Source organism: Carcharhinus amblyrhynchos, chromosome 4 (assembly GCF_965287045.1).
Source record: "Carcharhinus amblyrhynchos chromosome 4, sCarAmb.v2.hapA, whole genome shotgun sequence".
NCBI lineage: Eukaryota > Metazoa > Chordata > Chondrichthyes > Carcharhiniformes > Carcharhinidae > Carcharhinus > Carcharhinus amblyrhynchos.
Window position 1 is genome coordinate 79848308 of NC_137327.1, and position 18824 is coordinate 79867131.

General features: G+C 44.0%; 1 long non-coding RNA gene across 1 annotated transcript in view; it reads left to right on the forward strand.

Annotated features, from left to right (window-relative positions):
* The window catches only part of LOC145342651 (uncharacterized), a 112894-nt gene extending 94753 nt beyond the window's left edge, over positions 1-18141 (forward strand). The window contains exons 2-4 of the long non-coding RNA XR_013886585.1: positions 6721-6825; positions 14946-15085; positions 17931-18141. This is a non-coding gene — a long non-coding RNA (uncharacterized LOC145342651). The remainder of the gene's footprint in view (positions 1-6720; positions 6826-14945; positions 15086-17930) is intronic.
* The last annotated feature ends 683 nt before the right edge of the window (positions 18142-18824 follow it).

Genomic DNA, 18824 nt, shown 5'->3' on the forward strand with positions numbered 1-18824 from the left:
GCTTCTGACTATCTACTCTGTCCATGCCTCTCATAATCTTGTAGACTTCTATCAGGTCTCTCCTCAACCTCCATCGCTCCAGTGAGAACAAACCAAGTTTCTCCAACCTCTCCTCATAGCTAATGCCCTCTATACCAGGCAACATCCTGTAAATCTTTTCGATACCATCGCCAAAGCCTCCACATCCTTCTGGTAGTGTGGTGACCAGAATTGAACATTATATTCCAAGTGCGGCTTAATTAAGGTTCTATAAAGCCAATGACCTGCCAATTTTTAAACTCAATACTGTGGCCGATGAAGGCAAGCATGCCATATGCCTTCTTAACTACCTTGTCCACCTGCATTGCCACTTTCAGTGACCTGTGTACCTGTACACCCAGGTCCCTTTGCCTATCAATACTCTTAAGGGTTCTGGCATTTACTGTATAGTAAAATTCCAGCCATTGGCCCCAGATTTTCTGGGACTGTTCAGGTGTGATATGGTGGAAGAATGACATTGCACAGTTTTTTTTTTAAGGAAGCTTGCACTGGTGTATATTGAGTTTACCCAGATTTTCATTGATTGTTTGCACTTTTTTCAAGATCCCTATATCAAACACCTTTACTGCTCCTGTGCAAGAACTCTGCAGGAAATTAAGTTCTTGTTGCAAGGTTGATACAAAAGGAGGGATTTTTCAGCTTTTTCCGCTGGCGGGATCTTCCAGTCCTGCCAATGGCGATCCCAGGTTCCCCAGCAATTCCACTGCTGGCCAGATTCTTTGTGCACCAGAAACTCCGGGTTGAAAAGTTGGCAGTGCATCTGAAGAGATGCATGCTGGTTTGCACTCTGAACTTCACACTCTGCCAGGGTTTGGGAAAATTCCACCCATAGTGTTATACTGCACAACAAGAGGACTTTCAACCCATTATGTTTGGAACAGCCAACAAGCACCCATCTATTTTAAACCCATCTTCAGCACTTTCTGTGGTCTGGTGTGCTATGACATTTCAAGAGCTCATTCAAATGCTTCTCAAATGTTGTGAGGGTTCCCAGCTCTACCACCTTTTCAGGTAGCGTGTACCAGATTTCCATCATGCTCTGGGTTAAAAGTTCATCCTCAAATCCCCTGTAAATCTCTTGCCCTTACATTAAATCTATGCCCATGGTTTATTAACCCATCTACTAATGGGAAAGGTTCTTTCCTATCCGTCCTATCAGTGTCCCTTATAATTTTGTACAACTCAATCAAGTATCCCCTTGACCTTCTCTGCTCTAAGGAAATCAACCCCAGCCTAACAAGCTTTTCTTCGTAGTTGAAATGTTTCAGCCCAGGCAACATCTTGGTGAAGCTCCTCTGCACCTTGTCTACTGCAATCACATTCTTCATATGCCAACACTATTGTTAAGAAAGCCCACCAACGCCTCTACTTTCCCAAAGACTAAGGAAATTTGGCATGTCAGCTACGACTCTCACCAACTTTTACAGATGCACCATAGAAAGCATTCTTTCTGGTTGTATCACAGCTTGGTATGGCTGCTGCTCTGCCCAAGACCACAAGAAACTACAAAAGGTTGTGAATGTAGCCCAATCCATCACGCAAACCAGCCTCCCATCCATTGACTCTGTCCACAGCTCCCGCTGCCTCTGCAAAGCAGCCAGCATAATTAAGGACTCCATGTACCCCGGACATTCTCTCTTCCATCTTCTTCCATTGGGAAAAAGATGCAAAAGTCTAAAGTCATGTAATAGCTAGCTCAAGAACAGTTTCTTCCCTGCTGCCTTCAGACATTTGAGTTTAAGTTGATCTTTCTCTTCACCCTAGCTATGACTGTAACACTACATTTTGCACTCTCTTCAGATCTGTATGAATCTTTTTCACTTTTCTGAACGCCTCTAACAATCAGATCCTTAATTCTGAAATAGCAAATATATAATCATAGAAGCATCAAATCATAAAGTGCAGAAGAAGACCTTCAGCTCATCAAGTCTACATCAACATGTATGAAACAACTAATCTCCCACCTAATCCTATTTTGAAGCACTCGGCCCATAGCCTTGAATGTTATGACATGTCAAGTGCTCATCCAAGTACTTTTTAAAGGACGTGAGGCAATGTGTCTCTACCATTCTCCCAGGCAGTGCATTCCAGATGCTTACTACTCTCTGGGTAAGAAGGATTTCCTCACATCCCACGAATACCTCTTCACACTTGCATGTTGGATGGTAAAGCATTTAAATAACTCTGTTGGGGGCACCACTTAACACATGTCAAGAGAGAGCATTAACTAGAGCACCAAGGCCCAAAATGGTAAGCTTTACCATCATTAGATGCCAACTAACATCTCAGCCTGCCTACTCTGCAAACTTCTGTCACAAGTATAAAAGGCCTGCACTTTGGATCTCCAAGTTGAAAGTGTAGTGGTCGCGCCCTGCAATTTTATAACCTTAACCAGTTCCCAGAGCATGAAAACAATAAGTTAATTAGATGTAGGAGCAGAATAAGATCATTCAGCCCATTGAATCTGTACTGCCATTCGATCATGGCTGATAATCATTAGTGCTACTGAGTCAAATTTTGCTGCCACCATGTATAATTTTTGATGGATAATAAAAATACATTTCTCAAATGTTCTATTTAAAGTCCATTTTATTAAAAGCACAAGTAGGCTTACATTAACAAAGCAGTGAAGTTACTATGAAAATGCCCTAGTTGCAACACTCCACCACCTGTTCGGGTACACTAAGGGAGAATTTAGCATGGCCAGTGCACCTAACCAGCATATCTTTCAGACTGTGGGAGGAAATCAGAGCACCCAGAGGAAACCCATGCAAACACTGGGAGAACATGCAAACTCAGCACAGTATCCCAATAATTGAACCTGGGTCCCAGGCACTGTGAGGCAGCAATGTTAACCATTGTGCCAACTGTATGCAGTGTAAATCATATGAAAAGCGATGAATAAAGACTCTCAATCATTCAAATAAGATAACTTTTTAGCAGAAATAATTTCTGGGTTCCAGTCAGTCATTGTTCTGCCAGCTTTCTTATATTTTCATGTTTCATTTGCTCTTGCCAAATATTCACAGCATTCTTTTGAAACACAAAAGATCAGAAGCTTTAATTTTCCAAGTGTCTTTTGATAACTAAGCTTTAGTACCCAGGATCTTATTTCCAAATAGAATTAACTGTAAAAAGAGTGTTATAGTTCTCAATTTTAAGGAACAATACAGCATTGGTTCCAGTATGAGCCACCCATTAAATACTTCATGCACCATGACTACTTGCCTTGTAATTTCCCTTCTCAATTAAAAGTTTTGTTCAGGTACATACAAGTTTCCATGTTATGGGATGATTTATACTGGTGCAAAATTTAAATGTAGATTTCTCAACCTTTTGAAGATTTAACACATTCAACAGGCCTAGAATCATTGAGTGGTTCTTGATGTCATTCCGTCAAAATCATGTCACAGTTCTATCTCTGGTTTTAACTTGAGAGCTTTTCCACATCTTTCAATATAAATCAAGATGCCGTGACCTTTACTGTCCGTCTTCGACCCTGACATCAGTCAACAGCAGCTTCAGAGATTGGCATTATATTTGCTCACAGTCTGTTCAGACTGCACTCCTGCTACTGCTAGACAACCTTAACATTTTACATAAGTGAGCCTCATGAGATTTAATGGGATGAAACACTTTGTACCATTATTCACAGTGAGTCATCGCATACAAAACATATTGAGACAAAGGCAACAAAATAACACAGCTATTCCCCAGGTGATGTGTGTAAATATTCGGTTCATACAGTTGTATTCAGTCCAACAGCAGTGTTCACTCTTTGTGTCTTTAATGCCATCTTATTGTTTGGGTCGTGCTTCACTGGTAGTAGAAATAGATAAACTCCCTGCTATATCTCACATTTGCAGATGGAGTTTCCATATCAGGGCTGTTTTGGCGCTAAGTTGATTTTCTCCAGATCCTTCGATATCCTTTCATCTCTTTAGATAAAGTTGGAGATTTTGCAGCCATTCAGCTATAACATTCAGCTATAATATTTTGAGACATGTCACAATATCTCAGATATGTGATGCATTCTTTTACTTTATATCTTGTAGATGGTCACCTGACTTTGGTCAATTTCCCTTTTTATTTCCAGGCTCCGAGTTGCTTCAATACGAGAAGCCTCTGATATCTCACCACATCTGATAACAGTTAATGGAGAACTTGGCTATTTTCGAGTACATGATTAGTTTGAAATTCACACTATGCAAGTTCTCAGTGTGCATTAATTTAACTCACAAAATTAAGATGAGAAATTTAATTTCTGCCTGGAATGGACATGAAGGTATCTCCATACACTCAGTTCTTGCCAGTACGAGCCCAAACTCAATGTGGGTTCAGGCCTCAGTTTATATGCCACTAGCAACCTGTGGGTGCCAACCAGTATCCCACTGCAGTTCAATGGTTTTGGAGGGCAGAGGATTGGTCGGCTCCATCTCTGAACTGGCCCCTTTAAGAATCTTTGGTGAGGTTGTTCAGTGACTATTGCAACAGAGCACAGCATCCATTTGTACTGAGCTTTGCAAATGCAAATATCTCAGAACCTATGTTTTGCGTATTTAAACAATCTCGGACCTATTTTAGAAGATCTTTGGAGCATTAAAGGAGTGATGAAAATTATTCTCATTTGTGGCTGCCCTCCACCCATTTTCCAAGTGAATGCTAGAGTCCAGAAATCCAGCTTTTATTCATTTCAGGTTTGCATTGAAGTAAATTCTAAACGGAGCAGACTACTGCTAAACTATTGAGAAGTTTATTAGAATTTTATCAATCAGCTGATTATGTTTATTATCGAATTGTTACAATTCATTCATTATTTCTTCAGTCACAGTTACGCAGAAACAACACAAAAATTTTGCACTGGTCTTTGGGAGGGTTTTTGCCACCCAACGCCACCACCCCCCACCACTACCACCACCACCGCCCCCGCCACCCCTCCCCCCCGGCCCCCATTATTTTCCATCCCTACTTGCCATTGAGAAAGTGGTGGTGAGCCGCCTTCTTGAATTGCTGCAATTCATGACCCACAATGCCATTAGGAAGGAATTCTAGGATTTTGACCCAGTGACTGCAAAGGAACGGCGATATCTTTCCAAGTCAGGACGGTGGTGGCGTTCCCATGTATCTGCTGCCCCCATCCATCTCAACCCCTTAGGCTGCCTTCACCAAAGCCTGCTAGCCTGCTAGCCTGGCCCTCAGTGACACCTCCTCATTGTCATCAACCACCTCCCAGCTTTATTGATGATCATGATCACTGTTGAGACTGGCTGCAGTTCCAGCAATGGCCACAGCACTTGGTGGTGCTGATGGGACCAGAAAGCTATTAAAGGCATGACTTGCTACATCAAGGGGAGCAGAAAGCCAGGCTCGAGTCAATTAATGGTCCTAAGGCAAGGACAGCCTTTCCCCTAATCTAAAAGAACCCAGTCTCAGTGTAAAATCTAGCCCTTAATTCCTAAAAACAGGATAGGTTGGGTCATGTCAGAGGTTAAAGCACAAATGATTTGGAGCAGGAACCAGACCCACCTCAAACTCAATTTTACCTGGGGCAAGCGACCAAACCACTCACAGGAAGTGGGCTGATCATTTGAATGCAATGATGAAACTGTGTACCTTCATTTAATCAATTGTCATGTTTAAAACCTCAAACAGCCTGCTTCCCTGGGCCTTGGGAAGCTTAGCAGCTTGAAGGTGATGAGTTTTAAAGATTTATTTTTATTAGTGTCGTAAATAGGCTTAGATTAACATTGCAATGAAGTTACTGTGAAAATCCCCTAGTTGCCACACTCTGATGCCTGTTCGGGTAGCCGAAGGGAGAATTTAGCATGGCCAATGCACCTAACCTGCACATCTTTCACAGTATGGGAGGAAACCCACGCAGACATGGGGAGAAGGTGTGTGTTCTGCACGAACAGTGACCCAAGCTGGGAATCAAACCCAAATCCTTGGAGCTTTGAGGCAACAGTGCTAACCAATGTGCCACATGCTAAATTTATACAGTAAATACCTTTATGACAATACTCTTGTGTTGGAAGAAACAGGAATACTTCCTCCAGACTAAATAAGTTAGTGTGCAAACTCACCCGAATTCTCCTTCCCCCTTCTGACTTTCAACTGCCATTAACCCCACCTGCCAACCATCCACTACTCACACAATCAGGACATCCCTTGAACAATCGTGGAACCTTCTGCCAGCGATTAGGAACCCCTGGGTCACCATGAGTTGCTGTCCACTCACCGCCTCCGAAAATCAGGATGCCTGAATTATCATCAGATCCACCAACATTAGAAATTAAAAGGTAACTGCTTTAAAAGGTAACCCTCTGCTGATACATTTGAGACACTGAGTTATTTTTAAAGATAGTGTCAACAAGACATTTACTTAGACCTTAAAACTGAACCCATCATGTGGTAAATAAACAGGATGCTGCAGCTTTAAAGGAAATGTGGGATATTTCTGTTTATAGCTGGAAAAGCTGATCATCTGCACTGCCTGTGGTGAATAAGATTACAATTTCAGATAGAGTATGTTGTACTTTTAAGAATTACAATGTATTATCGCAACTGCCAGCAGTATGCAGACAATAACCAGCTCTGCAGTAAAAAGGATAGTTATTTTTAAGGTGAGATTAGTTGGGGGTAAGTCTAAAGTAAAATGCTTCCACTGATTTTGTTTTTCAGAAAAGATTTGATTTCACATGTTGCTGGTTGAGAAATAATAAACCCTGCTGATTTTTAAGAGTCCTCTCTGTGCAAATGAAGGATTATGTCAAAATCTCCGAAAAGGTATGAAATAAAGATTACTCTGGTTAAACATTTGACTAAAGTTTTTCCTAACATATTTGTTTCACTTTGATGATAACATTTAAGTGATGCCACTGAGTTCATTCAATACTGAAAAAATTCAGGTGAAAGTATTACCTAAATTATCTCAGTATAGCATTTGACTGCTCCTATTGTGTTGTATAATTGGGCCATTAAAGAAGAACACCATTGAAAAGATGCATACACAATGCATTTCATCTTTTAGAAGATGAGTTTCAAATTCAACTCATAAACACTTCTGCGTCATCTATTATTTACGATGATTATAGAATGGGCATCAAACGGGATGCATTTATTTTTAGAAAACTCATTTAAGGGTGCAGGTTTTGCTGGCTAGGCCAGAATTCATTGCCCATCTCTAATTTTGCATGTGAAAGTGGTGAACTGCTGCAACCCATGTGGTGTAGGCACACCCGCAGTGGTGTTAGGGAGGAAGTTCCAGGATTTTTGACCCAGCAACACCTAAGGAAGCATGATATTGTTTCAGTGAAAAATGGTGAGTAACTTGGAGGGTTACTTCCAAATGGTGGTGTTTCCATGTGTCCGCTGCCCTTGTTCTTCAAGATGATGGTAAAGCGGAAGTAGGCTGTGGGGTGACCTGGGGAGGGTTTCTTTTCTTTTCCCCATATATAAAAGCTACTTACCTGAGAAATCGTTCTCATTGTTCGTCAAAGCAAGCAGAGGGGAGCGACTGGTGGCGGGAGTACGAAGGGTAAGCGATTGACTCTTTTTCTCAGTTTTTCTCGGGGTTTCTCTTTTTTTTTCCAAGTTTTTTAAGGGTAAAGTGGAAGTAGGCCGAGGGGTGACCTGGGAAGGGTTTGTTAGTGCACGAGGTTTAAAAAGCGGGCTGCACTGTAGAGTGGGCAACGTCAGTAGCGAGCAGCGGAGTGAGCAGGTAGCAGAGTAAGAGCTGAACAGCTTTGGCTCAACGGGCTTAGGTGAAAATGGGCGAGGCAGGGTAGGTTTAATTCCTAGTTTCTTTTCCTGTGGAAGTTGAAGAAAAGGGGAATTATGAGTGTGAGGCCAGTTTGTTGTTCTCAGTGTAGGATGTAGGAGGTCCTGTAGCCTCCTGGCCTCCCAGACGTCCATATCTGCCTGGGTGCATCAAGCTGCAGCTCCTAAGGGACTGCATTAGGGAGCTGGACCTGCAGCTCGATGACCTTCATCTGGTCAGGGAAAATGAGGAGGTGATGGGTGGGAGTTACAGGCAGGTGGTCACACCGGGGCCACGGGAGGCAGGCAAGTAGGTCACGGTCAAGAAGGGAAAGGTCAGGTACTAGAGAGTACCCCAGTGGGTGTGCCCCTTGACAATAAGTACTCCTGTTTGAGTACTGTTGGGGGGACAGCCTACTTGGTGGAAGCAGCAGTCGCCATGCCTCCGGCTTGGAGTCCAGCCCTGGAGCTCAGAAGGGTAGAGAAAGGAGGAGGAAGGCAGTAGTCATAGGGGACTCTACAGTGAGGGGGTTGGACAGGCGATTTTGTGGAGGCAGTCAAGAAACTCAAATGGAAGTTTGCCTCCCTGGTGCTGGGATCCGGGGTATGTAGCTGAGGGATTGGAGCAGGGGACAGGGATTCAGGTTTCTGATCATTGGGACCTCTTTTGGGGCAGGTGTGACTTGTACAAAAAAGATGGATTGCACTTGAATCCCTGGGGGACCAATATGCTGGCAGGGAGGTTTGTTAAGGCTACTGGGGAGAGTTTAAACTAGAATGGTTGGGGGCTGGGAATCAAAATGAAGTGACAGGGAGAGAGGATGTTAGCTCACAAATAGGGAGAACTTGTTGACAGTGTGAAAGGGAGAATAGGCAGGTGACAGAGAAGGGGAGTGCTCAGACCGAAGGTTTGCGATGTGTCTATTTAAGAACATAAGAACATAAGAAATAGGAGCAGGAGTAGGCCATCTAGCCCTTCAATAAGATCATGGCTGATCTGAAGTGGCTCAGTTCCACTTTCCCGCCTTCTCCCCATAACCCTTAATTTACTTGCCTACCAAAAACCTATCTACCCGCGTCTTAAAAATATTTAGCGAGGGAGCCTCCACCACTTCAACAGGCAGAGAATTCCAGAGATTCACCACCCTTTGAGTGAAGAAGTTCCTCCTCAACTCCGTTCTAAACTGCCCCCCTCCCCCCTCCTTATCTTGAGGCTGTGCCCTCTAGTCCTCCTGTCCTTTCTGAGCGGGAAGAGCCTCTCCACCTCTATCCTATCCATCCCATTCATCATCTTGTACATGTCAATGAAATCTCCCCTCATTCTTCTAAACTCTAACAAGTACAAGCCTAGTTTATTCAGCCTCTCCTCATAGCTCAACCCCCTCAACTCCGGTATCAGCCTAGTGAACCTCGTCTGCACTTCCTTCAAGGCTAAAATACCCTTGCGCAAGTGCGGTGACCAAAACTGCACACAGTACTCCAGCTGCGGCCTCACCAGTGCCCTGTACAGTTGCAGCAAGACCTCCCTACTTTTATATTTAATCCCTCTCGCTATGAAGGCCAGCATCCCATTCGCCTTCCTGACCAGCTGCTGCACCTGCAGGCTGTGTTTTTGCGACTCATGCACAAGGACCCCCAGGTCCCTCTGCACCGTAGCATGCTGAAGCTTTTCGCCCTGTAAGTAGTAGTCCTTCCTGCCATTATTCCTACCAAAGTGGACAACCTCGCACTTGCCAACATTAAATTCCATTTGCCAGTTCCTCGCCCATTCGCTCAGCCTATCTAGATCCCTCTGCAGACTTTCCACACCCTCCGCACAATTTGCCGTTCCACCAATCTTTGTGTCATCAGCAAACTTCGACACCTTACACTCGGTTCCCTCCTCCAGATCATCTATGTAAGTGGTAAATAGCTGAGGCCCCAGCACCGATCCCTGGGGCACTCCACTAGTCACCAACCGCCAATCCGAATAGCACCCATTGACCCCCACTCTCTGCCTCCTATTTGACAGCCAATCCCCTATCCACGCTAACACCCTACCCCCAACTCCATGCCCCCTAACCTTCTGTAACAACCTCTTGTGAGGTACCTTATCAAACGCCTTCTGAAAATCAAGAAACACCACATCTACCGGTTCCCCTCTATCCACCGCCCTAGACACATCCTCATAGAACTCCAATAAATTTGTCAGACACGACTTCCCCTTAACGAAACCGTGCTGCGTCTGCTCTATCAAACAATTATTAACGCAAGGAGCATTGTGAACAAAGTGGATGAGCTTAGACCGTGGATCACTACTTGGAAATGTGATGTAGTGACCATTACAGAGACTTGGATGGCTCAAGGACAGAAGTGGATACTTCAAGTGACGGGTTTTAGATGTTTCAGAAGGAACCGGGAGGAAGGATAAAGAGGTGGGGGAGTGGCACTGTTGATTAGAGATAGTGTCAAGGCTGTAGAAAAGATGGACGCCATGGAGGGATTATCTACGGAGCCTCTGTGGGTGGAGGTTCGGAACAGGAAGGGGTCATTAACTTTACTGAGTGTTTTCTACGGGCCGCCCAATAGTAACAGGGTTGTTGAGGAGCAGATAGGGAAACAGATCCTGGAAAGATGTAATAATAACAAAGTTGTCGTGATGGGAGATTTTAATTTCCCAAACATCAATTGGAATCTCCCTAGGGTAAGGGGTTTAGATGGGGAGAAATTTGTTAGCTGTGTTCAGGAGGGTTTCCTGATACAGTATGTGGATAAGCCTACAAGAGGAGAGGCTGTATTTGATTTGGTATTGGGAAATGAACCTGGTCAGGTGTCAGATCTCTCAGTGGGAGAGCATTTTGGAGATAGTGATCATAACTCTATCTCCTTTACATTAGCATTGGAGAGAGATAGGATCAGACAAGCTAGGAAAGTGTTTAATTGGAGTAAGGGGAATTATGAGGTTATCAGGCAGGAAATTAGAGGCATAAATTGGAAAGAGGTTTTCCCAGGAAAATATACAGAAGAAATGTGGCAAATTTTCAAGGAATATTTGTCTGGAGTTCTGCACAGCAATGTTCCAATGAGACAGGGAAGTTATGGTAGGTTACAGGAACTGTGGCGCATGAAAGCTGTAATGAATTTAGTCAAGAAGAAATGAAAAGCTCACAAAAGGTTCAGAGAGCTAGGTAATGTTAGAGATCTAGAAAAGTATACGGCTAGTAGGAAGGAACTTAAGAAGGGAATTAGGAGAGCCAGAAGGGGTCATGAGAAGGCTTTGGCAGGCAAGATTAAGGAGAACCCCAAGGCATTCTACAAGTATGTGAAGAGCAAGAGGATAAGACATGAAGGAATAGGACCTATCAATTATGAAAGTGGAAAACTTTGTATAGAACCGGTAGAAATAGCAGAGGTGCTCAATGAATACTTTACTTCAGTATTCACAGTGGAAAAGGATCTTGGTGGTTTTAGTGCAGACTTGCAGTGGACTGAAAAGTTTGAGCGTGTAGACATTAAGAAGGAGGATGTGTTGGAGCTTTTGAAAAGCATCAAGTTAGATAAATCACTGGGACCAGGCGGGATGTACCCCAGGTTACTGTGGGAGGCGAGGGAAGAGATTGCAGAGCCTCTGGCGATGATCTTTGCATCATCAATAGAGATGGGAAAGGTTCCAGAGGATTCGAGGATTGCGAATGTGGTTCCTTTATTCAAGAAAGAGAGAAGAGATAGCCCAGAAAATTGTAGACCGGTGGGTCTAACCTCAGTGGTTGGTAAGTTGATGGAGAAGATCCTGAGAGGCAGGATTTATGAACATTTGGAGAGGTGTAGTATGATCAAGAATAGTCAGCACAACTTTGTCAAAGGCAAATCATGCCTTACAAGCCTGATTGAATTTTTTGAGAATGTGTCTAAATACATTGACAAAGGAAGAGCAGTAGATGTAGTTTATATGGACTTTAGCAAGATGTTTGATAATGTGCCCCATGCAAGGAGCATTGAGAAAGTGAGGGGACATGGGATCCAAGGGGACATTGCTTTCTGGATTCAGAATTGGCTTGCCCACAAAAGACAAAGAGTGGTTGTAGTTGGGTTTTCTTCTGCATGGAGGTCGGTCGCCAGTGGAGTGCCCCAGGGATCTGTTCTGGGACACTTGCTCTTTGTGATTTTTATAAATGACCCAGATGAGGAAGTGGAGGGATGGGTTGGTAAGTTTGCTGATGACACAAAGGCTGGAGGTGTAATGGATGGTGTGGAGGGATGTCAGAAGTTGCAGCGAGACATTGATAGGATGCAAGACTGGGCGAAGAAGTGGCAGATGGAGTTCAACTCAGATAAGTGTGCGGTGATTCATTTTGGCAGGTCAAATAGAATGACAGAATATAATATTAAGGGCAGTGTGGAAGATCAGAAAGATCTTAGGGTCCGGGTTCATAGAACGCTCATAGCAGCTTCGCAGGCAGAGGATGTGGTTAAGAAGGCTTATGGTGTACTGGCCTTCATCAATCAAGGAATTGAGTTTAAGAGTTGGGAGAAAATGCTGCAGCTGTCTAAGACCCTGGTCAAACCCCACTTGGAGTACTATGCTCACTTCTGGCTGCCTCGTTACAGCAAGGATGTGGAAGCCATTGAAAGGGTGCAGAGGAGATTTACGAGGATGTCACCTGGATTGGGTGGCATGCCTTATGAGGATAGGTTGAGAGAGCTTGGTCTTTTCTCCTTGGAGAGACGAAGGATGAAGGGTGACCTGATAGAGGTGTATAAGATGATGGGAGGTATTGATCGAGTGGATTTTCAGAGGTTTCTTTCCCAGGGCTGAAATGGTTGCCACAAGAGGACACTGGTTTAGGGTGCTGTGGGGTAGGTACATTGGAGATGTCAGGAGTAAGTTTTTCACTCAGAGGCTGGTGGGTGTGTGGAATCGGCTGCCGCTGGCGGTGGTGGAGACAGATTCAATAAGGTCTTTTAAGAGACTTTTGGATAAATACATGGAACTTAGTGAGATTGAGGGTTATAGGTAAGCCTAGCAGGTAGGGACATGTTCGATGCAACTTGTGGGCCAAAGGGCCTGTTAGTGCTGTAGTTTTTCTATGTTTCTATGATTGTTTTATCGATTTGTAAGGAACCACCTAAGGAACATTGGTGAGTTCCTGCAGTGCATCTTGTACATGACAGACACTGCTGCTCCTGTGCATTGGTGGTGGAGGGAGTAAATGTTTGTGGATTCAATACCAATCAAGCGAGCTGCTTTGTGTTGGATGGTGTGAAGCTTTTTGAGTGTTGCTGGAGCTGCACTCATCCCAACAAATAGTGAGTATTCCTCACACTCCTGACGTGCCTTGTAGATTGTGAACAGGCTTGGGGGAGTCAGGAAATGAGTTACTTGCTGCAGTGTTCCTAGCTTCTGATCTGGTCTTGTAGGCACAGTGTCTGACTAATCTAGTTCAGTTTCTGGTCGATAGTGTGGGCTTCAGTGATGGTGATGGCATTGAATGTTAAGGAGTGATGGTTAGATTGTCTCTTGTTGCAGATGTTCATTGCCTTGTGTAGCACAAATGTTACTTGCCACTTGTCGGCCCAAACCTGGATATTGTCCAGGTCTTGCTGCAATTGGGCATGGACTGCTTCAGTATTTGAGGAGTCATGAATGGTGCTTAAGATTGTGCAGTCAGCAGCAAACATCCCTATTTCTGACCTTATAATGGAATGAAGGTCATTGATAAAGCAGCTGAAGGTGGTTGGGCCGAGGACACTACCCTAAGAAACTGCTGCAGTGACATCCTGGAACTGAATATAATTCTGCTGCTGCTGATGGCCCACAGCGCCTCATAGTTGCTCAGTCTTGAGTTGTTTGAGTTGTCTGAAATTTATTCCATTTAGCACCTTGGTAATGTCCTAGACCTCAAACTCAAAGCATTCCTGAATTGATAGTTCCACCAAAACTCGAGTGAGAGGAAACAAGTCTACAGACAACTGAAGGTGTAACAAAGAACTTGTGTCCTAAAAATAAATAGAGTCGAAAGAGCGCAAGAGACTAAGCAACTCACCAAAAACCATGACATGCGTGGCTGCTTCAGTCCAATTAAAACCATCTATTATCCAAGTAGCCAGGTGCCCACCCTACTGAGAACCAAAAATGGAGAGGCACTTATCAAAGACAGGGGCTGGAATTTTACCGGCACGCCCACCCAGGGCTCAGAAGATCGCGCCCAAGGCCAACGGAGAATGCCATTCTGCAATTTCGGGGTAGGAGTGTTGGTAAAATCAGGGCCAGAGAGGCAGTCAACACCTGCTAGAGAGAGCAGTTTGAGGATCTCCTCAACCAAGATGAAGCCTTTGATCCATGTACCCTTGACACTGTACCGTAACACACTACCTGCCACCATCATAGCACATCCCCAGCTTGCTCGGAGGTCATAAAGGCAATCCAATAGCTAAAAAGCCACAAGGCCTGTGGTGCAGATGGAGTATTAAAATACAGTGGACAGCCACTCTTGACAAGAATCCGCAATCTCATCACACTTGCCTGGAAGGAACAGAGCATGCTGTGAAAATAAGAGGGACAGTACGCACATATGAAGACTCCTTGAATACGACATCCAAATCTCACAGCAATATTCTAATGATGTGATTCAAACCAATTATTAAGCCATCTATGCTGCACTTGTGTAATACTCTGACTCTATTTACACATAAATCTACTTATAGATTTTCAGAACAGAACTTATTTCATGTCTTAGAAATGTTAACAGCCATTAGAATAGATGTGGCTTTCTTATCTGTGGCAGATTCAAACTCAAATCATGGAAAGAATAATTTTCCAACACATTTTGTCTCTCCTCTGCAACTACTTGTATCATCTGGAATAGGTTATATCGCTAGGAGGGCATGATCATCTGTCATCTTTGTGACTTCTCATCCTTTAACCTGTAAAATGGTTGAGCCAAATATGCCATCAGGCAGAGTCTTACTTCTTTCTGAATTTGAAGGATGTTACAATCAAGAACTACATGTAAAAGACTGCAGGAACTGATTGACTTCACAGACAAAGGCTAGAGGCATGGGTAATTAGACAACAGACCAAGCTCAATATAGAAACATGGAGAGAGTTGAATGTGATTATAGCCAAGTCAGTGCCACGTTGAATCTTGTCCCTTCTCCTTTTCCTCCAGGCTATTCTCAACAAAAATGATGCTGAGGAAAATATTTCTCCGGGGATCTTCTCCTTAAACAGTCCCCCAGAATCAAGGATGAATTGCCTCTACACTAGTTTGATGAGAATGTGATGGCTGATCAGTCCACTACAGGGCAGGTAACTCGAGAAGGATTGGCTAAATGAGTTGTTTGTAGGTTTGTTCATAGGTGTGTGCACTTTCTCTGATACCTTCACTTTGTTTATCTGTGTGTTCCAGATGAAATCATTAAGCGTTTGCTGCCTTTCCAATTAAACTGTCTCCATCTTGGCTCATCACAAACCAGCGTGCCTGTTTGACATTTTCAGGGATGCTATGAGTCATTAAGCCATTTTGGTTGTCATCCGAGGAGTTGTCTGTTACAGCAAAGTTTTGAGTAGAGCAGTTGCCTCAGTAGTCTGTTGTTAGAGATACAAATGGCATGCTCCATCCAAGCTACTGGTTTTGAGTGATTAGAGCCTCATTGCTGGGTGCGTTGGCTTTGGCAAGAATGCTGCACTTGTCTTACTTGTCAGCAGATTTGAAGGATCTTGCAAAGCAACCACTGGCAGTAATTCTCCAGTTCGTAGAAGTGCTTGCTGTGTGTTATCCAAGTCTTTGAAGCATGGGGAAGCACTGGGGTGACTGCTGCCCAATAAATCTTGACCTCAGTCTCAGGTTTGAGATCTTGGTCTGTAAATGCTCTTTTCCTCTGCCAACTGAAAACTGAGTTTGCATATTGGAGGCAAGATGAATTTTGTTGTCTATGTCTGTCCTCATCAAGAGGAAGCACCGAAGAAATAGAAAATGATCCAAAATTTTCCTGTTGATCTTGCTTAATGAGAAGAGATGTTGAGCTGAATTGAGTAGAAGAGAAAACAATTTCTCACGTGTTCTGCGAAAGGCCCATTTTCTTATTTAGAGTCATAGAGGTTTACAGCATGGAACAGACCCTTCGGCCCAACTTGTCCATGCCACCCTTTTTTTTAACCACTGAGCAAGACCCAAAAGTTCGCGTTTGGCCCGTATCCCACTATACCCATCTTACCCATGTAACTGTCTAAATGCTTTTTAAAAGACACAATTGTATCCGCCTTTACTACTACCTCTGGCAGTTTGTTCCAGACTCTCACCACCCTCTGTGTGAAAAAATTACCCCTCTGGACCCTTCTGTATCTCTCCCCTCTCACCTTAAACCTATGCCCTCTAGTTTTAGACTACGCTACTTTTAGGAAAAGATATTCACTAGTTAGCTGATCTGTGTCCCTCATTGTTTTGTAGACCTCTATAAGATCACCCGTAAGCCTCCTACGCTCCAGAGAAAAAAGTCCCAGCCTATCCAGCCTCTTCTTATAACTCAAGCCATCAAGTCCTGGTAGCATCCTAGTAAATCTTTTCTGTACTCTTTCTAGTTTAATAATATCCTTTGTATAATAAGGTGACCAGAACTGTACACAGTATTCCAAGTGTGGCCTTAGGAGAAGTTGACAATAAGCATGCACACACATATGTTTGGACAAGCATGCATGCATGTGTCATACTGAAGCTCAGTGACTGGGTTTGGAAAAGCTTTGGTTTTGGACTGAAGGTAGCATAGATTGAAGAGTTTCCTATCTGTTCTCTAGGTTATCTCCAGAACAGTTCGTCATTTTCTGGAGGTCTTGTTAGCAGGTATCCACAACCAGCCACCTTCTAACATTCAGAGAAGGGTCAAATTGTTAGTTGACTGATGTTAGATGCAAAGTTTCAAAGTTTATTTATTAGTATCACAAGTAGCTTGCATTAACACCGCAACTAAATTACTGTGAAAATCCCCTAATGGCCACACTCTGATGCCTGTTTGGATACACTGGGAGAAAATTTAGCATGGCCAGTGCACCCAACCAGCACGCCTTTCGGATTGGGGGTCTAAGCCGGAGCACTCGGAGGAACATTCAGACTCCACACGGACAGTGACCCAAGCCGGGAATTGAACCCAGGTCCCTGGTGCTGTGAGGTAGCAATGTTAACCACTGTGCTGCCTTATAGCATGATAGCATGAAAGCTGCTTGGAAATGTTGCACAAGCTTGCATTACGTTTTAGTGGTGATCATATAGTGGTGCACATTAATGAGTATAACCCTCTTCCTATTAATGGGAGCTCCAAGCAGGTCTTCTGCTATCTCAGTTGGTTCTGACCTGCTGCACATGAGGGAAACCAATGCTTCTGCAAGTCCCAGCAATCTATTACTTTTGTGTCCACAGTGTAGATGATGGTTTGATTGTTTTGACAGACAGGGCATTATTGATCCTCTTGAGGGACTTGAAGGTTCCTAACACTAAAATATCCCTTAGATACACAAAGTTAAGGCAGTGCCAACCTTCACAGCCACTGTTGAAACATGTCCAGTTGGCCCATCAGGCAGGAAATCTTCTTGCAGGTGTCTGTGGAGATCAGCACCAACCTAGCTAGAATAGCAAAGCTTTCTCATTCTCCACAGACAGATCCAAGTATTTTACCAAGATGTTGCCAACATAAACAACAATCCCACCCAGGCCCTATCCCCATTACCCCCTATATTTCCCTGCTCATCTCCTTGACATTAAGGGAAATTTAGCATGGCCAATCAACCTAACCTGCACATCTTTGGAGTGCGAGAGGAAACCGGAGCACAGACACAGGGGGAAAGGGCAGATTCTGCACAGACAATGACCAAAGGCCAGAATTGAACTCGGCTCCCTGGCGCTGTGAGGCAGCAGTGCTAACCACTCTGCCACAAAAAGAGGATCCTGCATCTGGCATAATAATCAAGCTGCTGATAATGTGACTGTGATGGGACAACATGCAGCCAATGCCAAAGGGCACTATGAGATGTTTGTTGCAGGTGGGACTGCTAGATACCCTCTTCTCACTATCAAGGAGCATGAAGGAGTCAAGTGACCAAGGACATTGCATAGAGCTTCATCTCTCTGTGACCTCTGATTCATCTTCCTCTCATCCTGCAGACCCAGAGACAATGTAACTACAGTCATCAAACCTGATACTGCCTTTGTGGGGACAGATCGCCAAGTCCTCTCTGCAGCAACACTCGTAGCCAAATGCAGAACTGTACTGCAACACCTCCAAAAAACACCCAAAGTACATCCAGGGACTTTACAAAAGCAAAAGTTAGTCCAAATGACCTTATCCTAAATTCGACCCTTTAAGTAACATTAATGCTGCTTTGCTGTTACTGTTGAATATTTATTTCTTTTGGTGATTGACAAGCAATTAGGAACGTGGTCCAGGTTAGCGTCACATCAAAGATGTGCAGGTTAGGTTGATTGGCCATGATTAAATTGCCCCTTAGTGTCCTGAGATGTGTAGGTTAGAGGGATTGGTGGGTAAAGTATGTAGGGATATGGGGGTAGGGCCTGGGTGGGATTGTGGTTGGTGCAGACTCGATGGGCCAAATGGCCTCTCTCTGTACTGTAGGGTTTCTATGATTCTGTAATTCTATGACATCAGCCAGTAGGGCTGTGTGACATCATGACAACACTAATTCTGATGTGTCTAGTGCATACAGAAACTGGCCATCTGTGTACCCTTCCCAGCAAGAATCACTACATGTTAACTCATATGGTGGCACATTGGTTAGCATTGTTGCCTCACAGTGCCAAGGCCCCAGGTTCAATTAGGTCACTGTCTGCGCAGAGTCTGCATGTTCTCCCAACGTCTGCATGGACTTCCTCCAGAGGCTCCAGTTTCCTCTTACAGTCCAAAAGGCATGCTGTTTAGGTGCATTGGCCATGCTAGATTCTCCCTCAGGGTATCCAAACAGGCACCAGAGTGTGGTGACTAGGGGAGTTTCACTGTAACTTCATCACATTGTTAATGTAAGCCTACTTCTAACACTAATA